The sequence below is a fragment of the Nomascus leucogenys genome, chromosome 15 (genome assembly GCF_006542625.1).
Source record: "Nomascus leucogenys isolate Asia chromosome 15, Asia_NLE_v1, whole genome shotgun sequence".
In the NCBI taxonomy this organism is placed as follows: domain Eukaryota; kingdom Metazoa; phylum Chordata; class Mammalia; order Primates; family Hylobatidae; genus Nomascus; species Nomascus leucogenys.
Window position 1 is genome coordinate 31,412,692 of NC_044395.1, and position 14,841 is coordinate 31,427,532.

The 14,841-nt window shown below is 38.2% G+C and overlaps 1 protein-coding gene across 3 annotated transcripts in view; it reads right to left on the reverse strand.

The window, feature by feature from the left end:
* The window catches only part of DYNC2H1 (dynein cytoplasmic 2 heavy chain 1), a 380,957-nt gene that overhangs the window by 56,650 nt on the left and 309,466 nt on the right, over window positions 1–14,841 (reverse strand). The window lies entirely within an intron of this gene.

Here is a 14,841-nt window from a genome sequence, read left to right on the forward strand (position 1 = left end):
ATGGTACCAGCTCTTCTTTTTACGTCTGGTAGAATTCAGCTGTGAATCTATCTGGTCCTGGGCCTCTTCTGGTGGTAGGCTATTTATTACAGCCTCAATTTCAGAGTTCATTGTTGGTCTATTCAGGGATTCAATATCTTCCTGCTTCAGTCTTGGGAGGGTGTATGTGTCCAGGAATTTATCCATTTCTTCTAGATGGTCTGGTTTATGTGTATAGACGTGTTTATAGTATTCTGTGATAGTTGTTTGTGTTTTTCTGTGGCATCAGTGGTGATATCTCCCTTATCATTTCTGATTGTTTTTATTAGATTCTTCTCTCTTTTCTTCTTTATTATTCTAGCTAGTGGTCTGTTTTATCATTTTAAAAAAACCCAGTTATTGGATTCTTTGATTTTTTTGAAAGGCTTTTCATGTCTCTATCTCCTTAAGTTCAGCTCTGATCTTGGTTATTTCTTGTCTTCTGCTAGCTTTGGGGTTTGTTTGCTCTTGGTTCTCTGATTCTTTTAGTTGAGATGTTAGGTTGTTAACTTGAGATCTTTCTAGCTTTCTGATGTGGGCATTTAGTATTATAAATTTCCTGCTTAACACCACTTTAGCTGCATCCCAGAGATTCTGGTACATTGTCTCTTTGTTCTCATTAGTTTCAAAGAATTTCTTGATTTCTGCCTTAGTTTCATTATTTACCGAAGAGTCATTCAGGACCAAGTTGCTCAACTCCCATGTAGTTGTGGTGTTTTGAGTTAATTTCTTAATCTTGAGTTCTAATTTGATTGCACTGTGGTCTGAGAGACCGTTTGTTATGATTTCAGTTCTTTTGCATTTGCTAAGGAGAGTTTTACTTTCAATTATGTGATCAATTATACAGTATGTACCATGTGACAATGAGAAGAATGTATATTCTGTTGTTTTTGGGTGGAGAGTCCTATAGATATCTATCACATCCACTTGATCCTTAGCTGAGTTCAGGTCCTGAATATCTTTGTTAATTTTCTACCTTGATGGTCTAATATTGTCAATAGTTAAAGTCTCCCACTATTGTGTGGGAGTCTAAGTCTCTCTGTAGGTTTCTAAGAACTTAAAGCTTTATGAATCTGGGTGCATATCTATTTGAGATAGTTAGCTCTTCGTGTTGAATTGAGCCCTTTACCATTATGTAATGTCCTTCTTTGTCTTTTTTTAATCTTTGTTGGTTTGAAGTCTGTTTTGTCAAAAACTAGGATTGCAACCTCTGCATTTTTCTGTTTTTCATTTGCTTGGTAAATTTTTCTCCCTGCCTTTATTTTGAGCCATGTGTGTCTTTGCATGTGAGATGCATCTCTCGAGGACAGCATACCAATGGGCCTTAGTTCTTCATTCAGCTTGCCACTCTTTGTCTTTTAATTGGAGCATTTAGCCCACTTACTTTTAAGATTAGTACTGTTATGTGTGACTTTCATCCTGTTACCATGTTAGCTGGTTATTTTGCATACTTGTTTATGTGGTTTCTCCATAGTGTCACTGGTCTGTGTTCTTCGGTGTGTTTTTGTAGTGGCTGGTAACAGGTTTTCATTTCTATATTTAGTGCTTCCAGGAGCTTTTGTAAGGCAAGCCTGATGGTGACCAATTCCCTCAGCATTTACTTGTCTGAAAAGCATCTTATTTCTCCTTCGCTTATGAAGCTTGGTTGGCCAGATATGAAATTCTGGGTTAAATATTCTTTTCTTTAAGAATGTTGAATATTGGGCCCCAATCTCTTCTGGCTTGTAGAGTTTCCGCTGAGAGGTCTATTGTTAGTCTGATGGGCTTCCCTTTGTGGGTGATGTGTCCTTTCTCTGTGACTGCCCTTAACATTTTTTCTTTTATTTCAACCTTAGAGAATCTGATGATTATGTGTCTCAGGGTTGATCTTCTTGTGGAGTATTTTACTAGGGTTCTCTGCATTTCCTGAATTTGAATGTTGGCCTGCCTTGCTATGTATCTTGGGGTTGATCTTCTTGTTAAGTATCTTACTAAGGTTCTCTACATTTCTTGAATTTGAATGTTGGCCTGTCTTGCTAGGTTGGGGAAGTTCTCCTGGATGATATCCTGAAGTATGTCTTCCAAGTTGGTTCCATTCTCCCCAGAATGGATCTCTTCCAGATATCCCAGTCAGTCAGCGGTTAGGTCTCTTTACATAATCCCATATTTCTCGAAGGTTTTATTCATTCCTTTCCATTCTTTTTTCTCTATTCTTGTCTGCCTGTCTTGTTTCAGAAAGACAGTCTTCAAGCTCTGAGATTCTTTCCTCTGCTTGGTCTATTCTGCTATTGATACCTCTGATTGCATTGTGAAGTTCTCGTGTTGTGTTTTTCATCTTCATCAGGTTGGCTACGTTCCTCTCTAAACTGGCTATTCTGGCTATTGGCTCCTGAATTGTTTTATCATGATTCTTAGTTTCTTTGCATTGGATTACAACATGCTCCTTTAGCTCAGCAAAGTTCGTTATTACACACCTTCTGAAGCCTACTTCTGTCAATTCTGCCATCTCAGCCTCAGCCCAGTTCTGTGCCCTTGCAGTAGAGGTGTTGCAGTCATTTGGAGGAGAAGAGGCACTCTGGCTTTTCAGTTTTTGGTATTGTTGCATTGATTCTTTCTCATCGTTGTGGGCTCATCTATCTTTGATCTTTGAGGTTGCTGACGTTTGGGGTTTTTGCAGGGTCTTTTATTTTAAATATTGTTTTCTGGTTTTTGTTTTGTTTTGTTTTTTAACAGTCAGGCCACTCTTCCACAGGGCTGCTGCGGTTTGCTGGGGGTCCACTCTAGACCCTAGTTGCCTTGATTTTTCCTGTATCTGGAGGCATCACCAGTGAAGGCTGTGAAACAGCAAAGATGGCAGCCTGCTCCTTCCTCTAGAAGCTCTGTCCCAGCGGGATAATGACTGGTTGCCAGCCCAAACGCACCTGTAGGAGGTGTCTGGAGACTCCTGATGGGAAGTCTCATCCAGGCAGGAGGAATGGGATCACAGACCCACTTAAAGAATCAGTCTGGCTCATTTTTGTAGAGCAAGTGTGCTGCATTGAGGGGGGACCCTTCCTCATCTGGACTGTTTGTATTCTTCAAAGTCAGCAGGCTGGAATGGCTAAGTCTACCAAATCGCAGAGATAGCCGCCACACCTTCCCCAAGAAACTTGTTCCTGCCTCAGGAGGACTGCAGCCTGTTGCTGTGGGCTGGCCGGAATTCCAGGCCAATGGGTCTTACCTTGTGAAGTGCCATGGAAGTGGGCCCTGCAGAATGACGCTGCTTGCCTCCCTGAATTCATCCCCCCTTCTTTAGGGATATATGCGGGTGGACTCTTTCCTTGCTGGGTAGCACAGGTCTGGAGTATGTAAAACTCCTGGGCCTCTGTGTGTGTGCCTGAGCAGCTGCTCTGCAGAGACTCCACACAGCTCTGTGCTTTGGACCCAAGGCCCTGGTGGCGTGGGCTCATGAGGGGATATCCTCATCTATGGGTTGCAAAGATGTGTGGGAGGAATGTGGTTTCCCAGGTGGGGTCGAACAATCACTCACTGCTTCCCTTGGCTGGGGATGGGGGTTCCTTTGGCTCCATGCCACTCCCAGGTGGGCCATTAACCCACCCGGCTTTTCTTTGTTCTCTGTGAGTTCTTTGCCTAGTCATTTCTGATGCGAGAACATGGATATTTCAGTTGAAGGTGCTGAATTCACTTGCCCTTTCATTCCTCTCCATACTGCCACAGACTGCAGCTGCTTCTAATTGGCCATCTTAGAACTAACATTTTAATACTGGGTCTCTTGATCCACAAGCACAGTACATCTTTCAATGCATCTTTCCATATACTTAGGTCTTCTTTAATTTCACTAGTCAACATTTTATAGTTTTCAGCGTGTAGAAAGGTAATATACATAATATTTTTACATTTCAATTTTCAATAATTTGTTTTCACATATAGAGCTACAATTTTTTATATATTTACCTTATATCCCACAATCTTGCTAAACAAACTCTTACTAGCTCTAAATCTTTTTTGTAGATTCCTTAAGATTTTGTAAATAGATGATAGTATCCTCTGCAAATAAAGGCAGGCTTCCTTCTTTCTAATCTGCATGACTTTTATTTATTTTTCTTAATATTTTTACTAGCTAGGATATTTGGTGCAACATTGAATAGAAGTGGAGCTTAATGCCTCATTCCTGATCATAAAAGGAAAGCATATAGTCTTCTACTGTCATATTAGTTGTATCTTTTTCATAGATGCCCTTTCATCTGGCTGTAGAGGTTCACTTCTAGTCTTAGTTTGCTAAAGGTTTTTTTTTTTTTTTTTTTTATCACGACTAGCTGTTAAATTTTTCTAATGATTTTTCTGTATTGAGATAATGTTACAATTTTTCTTTATGAGTCTATTATGGTAAATAACATTGATCAATTTTTTTTTTTTTGAGATGGAGTCTCGCTCTGTTGTCCAGGCTGGACTGCAGTGGCGCAATCTTGGCTCACTGCAACCTCTGCCTCCCAGGTTCAAGCAATTCTCCTGCCTCCGCCTCCTGTGTAGCTGGGATTACAGGCATGTGCCATCACGCCCAGCTAATTTTTGTATTTTTGGTAGAGACAGGGTTTCACCATGTTGGTCAGACTGGTCTCAAAATCCTGACCTTGTGATCTGCCTGCCTTGACCTCCCAGAGTTTTGGGATTACAGGCGTGAGCCACCACGTCTGGCCAACACAGATCAATTTTTAAAATGTTAGCCTAAATTTGTATTGTGGGAATGATGCACTATCCATTTTACATTTTGTTGGATTCAATTTGCTAATATCTTATAAGAAGTTTAGTGATTATGTTCATGAAGCAAATTGGTGAAGGGTTTTCACTTATAATGTCTTTGTTGGCTTTTTAAAAATCACTTTATTGGGCCAGGTGTGATGGCTCACGCCTGTAATCCCAGCACTTTGGAGGCTGAGGCAGGCAGATCATGAGGTCAAGAGATCGAGACCATCCTGACCAACATGGTGAAACCCCGTCTCAACTAAAAATATAAAAATTAGCTGGGTGTGGTGGCATGCGCCTGTAGTCTCAGCTACTTGGGAGGCTGAGGTAGGAGAATGGCTTGAACCCGGGAGGCAGATGTTGCAGTGAGCCCAGATTGTGCCACTGTACTCCAGCCTGGTGACAGAGAAAGACCCCATCATTCTTACTGGTGTGAGATGGTATCTCATTGTGGTTTTGATTTGCATTTCCTTAATGACCAGTGATGATGAGCTTTTTTTCATGTTTGTTGGCCACCTAAAGGCCTTCCTTTGAGAAGTGTCTGTTCATACCTTTTGCCCACTTTTTGACGGGGTTGTTTTTTTTTTCTTGTAAATTTGTTTAAGTTCCTTGTAGATTCTGGATATTAGCTCTTTGTCAGATGGGTAGATTGCAAAAATTTCCGCCCATTCTATAGGTTGCCTGTTCACTCTGATGATAGTTTCTTTTGCTGTGCAGCAGCTCTTTAGTTTAATTAGATCCCATTAGTCAATTTTGGCTTTTGTTGCCTTGCTTTTGGTGTTTTAGTCTGAAGTCTTTGCCAGTGCCTATGTCCTGAATGGTATTGCCTAGGTTTTGGGTTTTACATTGAAGTTTTTAACCCATATTGAGTTAACTTTTGTATAAGGTGTAAGGAAGGGATCCAGTTTCAGTTTTCTGTATATGGTTAGCCAGTTTTCCCAGCACCATTTATTAAAAAGGAAATCCTTTCCCCATTGCTCGACTTTTGTCAGGTTTGTCAAACATCAGATGGTTGTAGATACATGGCGTTATTTTTGAGGTCTCTGTTCTGTTCCATTGGTCTATATATCTGTTTTGGTTACTGTAGCCTTGTAGTATAGTTTGCAGTCAGGTAGCTGATGCCTCCAGCTTTGTTCTTTTTGCTTAGGACTGTCTTGGCTATACAGGTTCTATTTTGGTTCCATATGAAATTTAAAGTAGTTTTTTCTTTTTTTATTATTTTTTATTATTATTATAGTTTAAGTTTTAGGGTACATGTGCACAACATGCAGGTTTGATTCATAGGTATACATGTGCCATGTTGGTTTGCTGCACCCATCAACTCATCATTTACACTGGGTATTTCTCCTAATGCTATCCCTCCCTCAGCCTACCAGCCCAGGACAGGCCCTGGTGTGTGATGTTCCCCTTCCTGTGTCCAAGTGACTTCAATGTTCAATTCCCACCTATGAGTGAGAACATGTGGTGTTTGGTTTACTGTCCTTGTGATCATTTGCTGAGAATGATGGTTTTCAGCTTCATTCCATGTCCCTGCAGAGGACATGAACTCATCCTTTTTTATGGCTGCATAGTATTCCATGGTGTATATGTGCCACATTTTCTTAATCCAGTCTATCATTGATGGACATGTGGGTTGGTTCCAAGTCTTTGCTATTGTGAATAGTGCAGCAATAAACATATGTGTGCATGTGTCTTTATAATAACATGATTTATAATCCTTTGGATATATACCCAGTAATGGGATGGCTGGGTCAAATGGTAATTCTAGTTCCAGATCCTTGAGGAATCGCCACACTGACTTCCACAATGGTTGAACTAGTTTACAGTCCTACCAACAGTGTAAAAGTGTTCCTATTTCTCCACATCCTTTCTAGCATTAGTTGTTTCCTGACTTTTTAATGATTGCCATTCTAACTGGCATGAGATGGTATCACATTGTGGTTGGTTTTGATTTGCATTTCTCTGATGACCAGTGATGATGAGCATTTTTTCTTGTGTCTGTTGGCTGCACAGATGTCTTCTTTTGAGAAGTGTCTGTTCATATCCTTTGCCCACTTTTTGATGGGGTTTTTAACGAGTTTTTTGTAGATTCTGGATATTAGCCCTTTGTCAGATGAGTAGATTGCAAAAATTTTCTCCCATTCCATAGGTTGCCTGTTCACTCTGATGGTAGTTTCTTTTGCTGTGCAGAAGCTCTTTAGTTTAATCAGATCCCATTTGTCAATTTTGGCTTTTGTTGCATGCCATTGCTTTTGGTGTTTTAGTCACGAAGTCCTTGCCCATGCCTATGTCCTGAATGGTATTGCCTAGGTTTTCTTCTAGGGTTTTTATGGTTTGAAGTCTAACATTTAAGTCTTTCATCTGTCCCGAATTAATTTTTGTATAAGGTGTAAGGTAGGGGATCCAGTTTTGGCTTTCTACATATGGCTAGCCAGTTTTCCCAGCACCATTTATTCAATAGGGAATCCTTTCCCCATTGCTTGTTTTTGTCAGGTTTGTCAAAGTTTTTTCTAATTCTGTGAAGAAAGTCAACAGTAGCTTGATGGGAATAGCACTGAATCTATAAATTACTTTGGGCAGTACTGCCATTTTCATGATATTGATTCTATGGTGGTACATAAGCATGGAATTTTTTTTCCAGTTGTTTGTGTCCTGTCTTATTTCCTTGAGCAGTGGTTTTATAGTTCTTCTTGAAGTGGTCCTTCACAAGCTTGTAAGTTGTATTCTTAGGTATTTTACTCTCTTTGCAGCAATTGTGAATGGGAGTTCACTCATGATTTGGCTCTTTGCTTGTCTATTATTGATGTATAGGAATGCTTGTGATTTTTGCACACTGATTTTGAATGCTGAGATTTTGCTGAAGTTGCTTATTAGCTTAAGGAGTTTTTGGGCTGAGACGATGGGGTTTTCTAAATATACAACCATGTCATCTGCAAACAGAGACAATGTGACTTCTCTCTTCCTATCTATCTGAATATCCTTTATTTCTTTCTCCGGGGTTCAAACGATTCTTCTGCCTCAGCCTCCCGAGTAGCTGGGATTACAGGAATGTGCCACCATGCCCAGCTAATTTTTGTATTTTTAGTAAAGACAGGGTTTCACCATGTTGGTCAGGCTGGTCTTGAACTCCTGACCTCGTGATCCGCATGCCTCGGCCTCCCAAAGTGCTGGGATTACAGGCGTGAGTCATTGTGCCCAACAGTGGTGAATTTATTTCAAGGAATTTGTACATTTCACCTAAGTTGTTGAATTTGTAGGCATAAAATTATTAATAACATTCCCTTAATATCCTTTTAATGGCTGTAGGAAATGTAGTGATGTCCCGTCTCTAATTCCTGATACTTGTAATTTCTGACTTTTTATTTCCTGATCTTGCTTTTGTATTAATTGATAAAGGTTATGTTTCCATCTTATGTCCTATTTTGGCTCATTATGCATACCTCTTTGGTACTTTCATTTTTATCATTGTGTTATGACTTATGTACACATCTTTAACTTACCACAGTTTACTTTCAAATAATAATGATAAAACTTTTAGCATGGCATAAAGTCCTTACAATAATGTACTTCTGTTTTCATTTGCTAAATGAATGAAAAAGAACAAATAAAAGGACAAGCTCTGGAAGTTAAAATCTTTTGCTAAAAAAGAGAAAGTATATTCTATTATCTTGGGATGATGATAATATTAAGTTAGGGATACTAAAGGAAAATTCCAAAAGATTAAAGATTCTTGTTGCATGCAGGCCCCTTTTTTTTCTTAAATCAATAAAAATGGATTTACATTATAAGTATATATAATAAAATGTTGCTAAGAAAAGCTATAGATGAGGGAGTAGGCAGAGTTCCATCCCAGTATTTGATAGGCCTTTGAAGATGAGTATATGGAGTTCAGTTCAAACAAACAAAGCTGATAACTGCATCTTATAACAAACACTATAATTTAGCTGCTTGATCTAGCAAAATATTTAATGAGCAATAAGGTGGAAAGAACTCTGATCTAGGAATCACAACAACAGAATTACAGTATAGGCTTTAATGCTTTACCAGGATGTAACTCCTTCACAGTCTTCTTAAGTAAAAGCAGGATGACAGTAGCAAATTTCATAAGGGCTACAAAAGTTCTGCATAAATAGTAAAGTGTTATTTAACATAAATATTATGTTTTAAAACATGAGGTGTTACCTTAAATGAAAAAAATACAAATTATTCAACGTTTATAATTATTTGTTAAAATAGTTGGAGTAGAACTTTCCTAAGAACTAATTTGCAGGCAAGTAAACAATAAACACAGGCTTTTAACAAAAAATAGGGTCCCCAACCATTTTATAAAGATCTATGGTGGATGTAGTCATAAATGTTTACAAAGTGGAGTGGAGATAGATGGAAAGGTGACATGGCAGGTACTGCCTTTTTGGATGTGAATTCTGACTACAGTATTTCCCCAAAGTTGACATGCATCTCAAGGGCTTGATAAAACAGATTGCAAGGAAACACACTGAGAGTTTCTGATTCAGTAGTCTGGAGGGTAGGTGGGGGGTGGTATAAGAATTCGTATTTCTGCCAAGGTCTCAGGTGATGCTAATGATACTGGCCTGGAGACCACACTTTGAGAACCACTCCTACAAAAAGGGCCACGGTAGTGAAAGGAATAACCAGGCTAGCAAAGAAGATCTTAACTTTATACACCTCAAAATTACATAATAAAGTTCTATATGTATATGTATGAACATATTTTAAGAAAGTACATCCTTCTCTTCAATTTTTAAGGTGGTCAGTCATCAAAAAATGATTTCAAAATGATTAAACAGTTTTGAAAATTATTAAAAGACACAGGATCCACTAGCATTTTTGCCATATTGTTGAGGGACTCCCTGGTTTAAAAAATTAAAGAGCCATTTAGTGTTACCAACTTGCATGTTAGAATACACAGAAATGTATAACCAATAGATATGTTGGCTTTGAAAGGGGTTCAATTAATCAATACAACCTATTAATTTCTACTAAAATGGTACATTCTCTTAGTGATTATTCAGTAAGATAAAGCAAGTTGGCATTTGCACCTTTGCAATTTTTGCCGTATATTTTAAATTATGTTTTAAAGTCTATGTTCTAACAGGTAGAAGATAACTATTTTACAATATTGTTTTCTTTACAAAGCAAATTATAAATATTGTGTATTTAAAAAACTTAGCAGATCATCATAAGTTATCAAAGAAATAAAAGTCATTACTCTCTCTAGGAAATTTCCTACTCCAATCGTGTCACACATAGTAAAGAAAATGTCAAGTACTGAACTCTTTCCTAAAGCACATTAAATCATATGGCATCATACATAACTTGTCACATTCAAATGTAATAAAAAATTAACTTTTATTTTGAAATAAATGGGGTAGTACTGAATTCTCAGTTTTTTTTTGTTTTTTTTTAATTTATTATTTTTTATTTTTATTTTTTTATTGTACTTTAGGTTTTAGGGTACATGTGCACAATGTGCAGGTTTGTTACATATGTATCCATGTGCCATGTTTATTTCCTGCACCCATTAACTCGTCATTTAGCATTAGGTATATCTCCTAATGCTGTCCCTCCCCCCTCCCCCCACCCCACAACAGTCCCCGGAGTGTGATGTTCCCCTTCCTGTGTCCATGAGTTCTCATTGTTCAATTCCCACCTATGAGTGAGAACACGCAGTGTTTGTTTTTTGTCCTTGCGATAGTTTACTGAGAATGATGGTTTCCAGTTTCATCAATGTCCCTACAAAGGACACGAACTCATCATTTTTTATGGCTGCATAGTATTCCATGGTGTATATGTGCCACATTTTCTTAATCCAGTCTATTGTTGTTGGACATTTGGGTTGGTTCCAACTCTTTGCTATTGTGAATAGTGCCGCAATAAACATACATGTGCATGTGTCTTTATAGCAGCATGATTTATAGTCCTTTGGGTATATACCCAGTAATGGGATGGCTGGGTCAAATGGTATTTCTAGTTCTAGATCCCTGAGGAATCGCCACACTGACTTCCACAATGGTTGAACTAGTTTACAGTCCCACCAACACTGTAAAAGTGTTCCTATTTCTCCACATCCTCTCCAGCACCTGTTGTTTCCTGTTTTTTTAATGATGGCCATTCTAACTGGTGTGAGATGGTATCTCACTGTGGTTTTGATTTGCATTTCTCTGATGGCCAGTGATGATGAGCATTTCTTCATGTGTTTTTTGGCTGCATAAATGTCTTCTTTTGAGAAGTGTCTGTTCATGTCCTTTGCCCACCTTTTGATGGGGTTGTTTGTTTTTTTCTTGTAAATTTGTTTGAGTTCATTGTAGATTCTGGATATTAGCCCTTTGTCAGATGAGTAGGTTGCAAAAATTTTCTCCCATTCTGTAGGTTGCCTGTTCACTCTGATGGTAGTTTCTTTTGCTGTGCAGAAGCTCTTTAGTTTAATTAGATCCTGTTTGTCAATTTTGGCTTTTGTTGCCATTGCTTTTGGTGTTTTAGACATGAAGTCCTTGCCCACGCCTATGTCCTGAATGGTATTGCCTAGGTTTTCATGTTAGACCTAAAACCATTAAAATCCTACATGAATTCTCAGTTTTTGTTAAAACTCATTGGAAAGTAAATGTCAGAAAGTGTTTTACTGATCTGATCTTAGTGAAAGTCAGACTAGTCTCATTTGCATTTCATCAAATAGCCTAAACGATTTCTAAGAATACCACCTGTGACAGAATTTAAACATGCTTTGTAAAACACATTTTTCATCCTTTGAAAGAATTTTAACGAATTCATTTTCATGCAAATAATACAAATATTTCAAAAATAGTGATATTTTCTGAGGCTGCATTATACTTTATGTATTGAAATTATCTGCATCCTACATAAATACACGTTAATTAAGAAATAAGCCATCCAGTTTTGTTGCTGTGTGAAATAATGAAATACTTAGTAGATCTTGGTTCAGAGAAAAAATATAAAAATTAAAAATGTATGACCCCTTTCTAAAATATGTTTCATATCATTAAGCCCTTTTTGTTCTTTATCTGTCTTTCAACATAATCTAAGCCACATTATATTATAATCATAGAAAATGATTTAAAGTTAAATTATCCTTTTTTTTTCAAGTGTTTATGCCACAGGTCACCAAGATAATTAGCAGCAGAAACAAAAGAAGAAACCAAATTTGCCCAGAAATCATATTTTAATCATGAGTACCTCAACGGCTACCCCTCGATTGATATAATTTTCCTAACAATCTTAAAACCCTACTAAACGAAGCTTCCATTTTATACAATAAGCACAACAACCAATTTCCCACCTTAATACTGATATGATACCTTGAATATACCCTTCTGAAAGCGCTACCTCATATATCATAGCCTAAATCAATTATACCGTAATTATGAGTAACGCCCAACTAAACCTCTGCCAACTCAACTTTAAACCACTGGATTTCTAGAACTGTAAATGACGGTTTATACTTATTTCTTCTTTCCTCATATTCTAACTTTACACTCAAGTATTTATGCAGTTAATGTAGCTTAATTATTTAAAGCAAGACACTGAAAATGTCTAGATGGGTTTGCACAACCCCATAAACAGATAGGTTTGGTCCTGGTCTTTACACATGCAAGCATCCCCACCCCAGTGAAAAATGCCCTCTACATCACCCGGATCAAAAGGAGCAAGTATCAAGCATGCACAAATGCAGCTCAAAATACTTTGCTCAACCACACCCCCACGGGAAACAGCAGTGATAAATATTTAGTAATAAATGAACGTTTAAGCTATACTGATATACAGGGTTGGTCAATTTCATGCCAGCCACCATGGTCATACAATTAACCCAAGCTAATAGAACTCGGCGTAAAGAGTGTTTAAGATCTGCCCTCAATAAAGCTAAACTCCATTTAAGTTGTAAAAAACTTAGGCTGAAATAAAACATAATACGAATGTGGCTTTAATATCCTGAAGGCAAGACAGCTAAGATCCAAACTGGGATTAGATACCCCACTATGCTTAGCCCTAAACTATAATAGTTATATTAACAAAACCATTCGCCAGAATACTAGAAGCAATAGCTTAAAACTCAAAGGACTTGGCAGTGCTTTATATCCCTCTAGGGGAGCCTGTTCTATAATCTATAAACCCTGATCTACCTCACCACCTCTTGCCCCCAACCTATATACCGCCATCTTCAGCAAACCCTAAAAAGATTATAGAGTAAGCACAAGTAATACACATAAAAACGTTGGGTCAAGGTGTAGCTCATGAGGTGGGAAGAAATGGGCTACATTTTCTATACCCAGAAAATCTCATGACAACCTTTATGAAATCTAAAGACTCAAGGAGGATTTAGCAGTAAACCAAGAGTAGAGTGCTTGGTTGAATAAGGCCATGAAGCACACACACACTGCCTGTCATCTTTCCAAATACTATTCTAGAAATCCCTATTACTAAAATCTCTCTACACACGTATAGAGGAGATAAGTTGTAACATGGTAAACATACTGGAAAGTGCATTTGGACAAACCAAAGTGTAGATTAATCCAAAGTATCCATCTTACCCCCGGAAGATTTCATCATGACCTGATCACTTTGAGCCAAATCTGACTCCAAACCTCACTAAAGACATTATCAAATAATCTTAAACCATTTATCTTATATAAAAGTATAGGCGATGGAAATTTTATCCTGGCACAATAGACATAGTACCATAAGGTCTACCAAAGAACTGAATCAAGCATTAAAAAGCAAAGACAAACCCTTATACCTTCTGCATAATGTATTAACTAGAAATAACTTTACACAGAGACCCATAGCCAAGTCCTCCGAAACCAGACGAGCTACCCAAGAACAGCTGAAGAGCACACCCACCTATGTGGCTAAATAGTGGGAAGATTCATGAGTAGCAGTGACAAACCTACCAAGCCTGGTGATAGCTGGTTGTCCAAGATAGAATCTTAGACAACTCCCTATACCAGATCCTCTAATTAATTTTAATAAAGGCCTCCTATTTATTTATTTATTTTTTTTTATTATACTTTAGGTTTTAGGGTACATGTGCACAATGTGCAGCTTTGTTACATATGTATCCATGTGCCATGTTCATTTCCTGCACCCATTAACTCGTCATTTAGCATTAGGTATATCTCCTAATGCTGGCCTTCCCCCCTCCCCCCACCCCACAACAGTCCCCGGAGTGTGATGTTCCCCTTCCTGTGTCCATGAGTTCTCATTGTTCAATTCCCACCTATGAGTGAGAACATGCGGTGTTTGGTTTTTTGTCCTTGCGATAGTTTACTGAGAATGATGTTTTCCAGTTTCATCCATGTCCCTACAAAGGACACGAACTCATCATTTTTTATGGCTGCATAGTATTCCATGGTGTATATGTGCCACATTTTCTTAATCCAGTCTATCGTTGTTGGACATTTGGGTTGGTTCCAACTCTTTGCTATTGTGAATAGTGCCGCAATAAACATACGTGTGCATGTGTCTTTATAGCAGCATGATTTATAGTCCTTTGGGTATATACCCAGTAATGGGATGGCTGGGTCAAATGGTATTTCTAGTTCTAGATCCCTGAGGAATCGCCACATTGACTTCCACAATGGTTGAACTAGTTTACAGTCCCACCAAAACTCTCAATAAATTAGGTATTGATGGGACGTATCTCAAAATAATAAGAGCTATCTACGACAAACCCACAGCCAATATCATACTGAATGGGCATAAACTGGAAGCATTCCCTTTGAAAACTGGCACAAGACAGGGATGCCCTCTCTCACCGCTCCTATTCAACATAGTGCTGGAAGTTCTGGCCAGAGCAATAAGGCAGGAAAAGGAAATAAAGAGTATTCAATTAGGAAAAGAGGAAGTCAAATTGTCCCTGTTTGCAGATGACATGATTGTATATCTAGAAAAGGCCTCCTATTTATACTAGTCACATCAAGCCTAGCCGTCTACTTATCCACAGAATTACTTAGTCCCCCTGTAAGTTTAACTGCTAGTCTAAAGAGGGACAGATCTTTAGACCCTAGGAAATAACCTTCCTCCAGAGAGTAAAAATTTTACCACCATAGTTGGCCCAAAAGCAGCCAC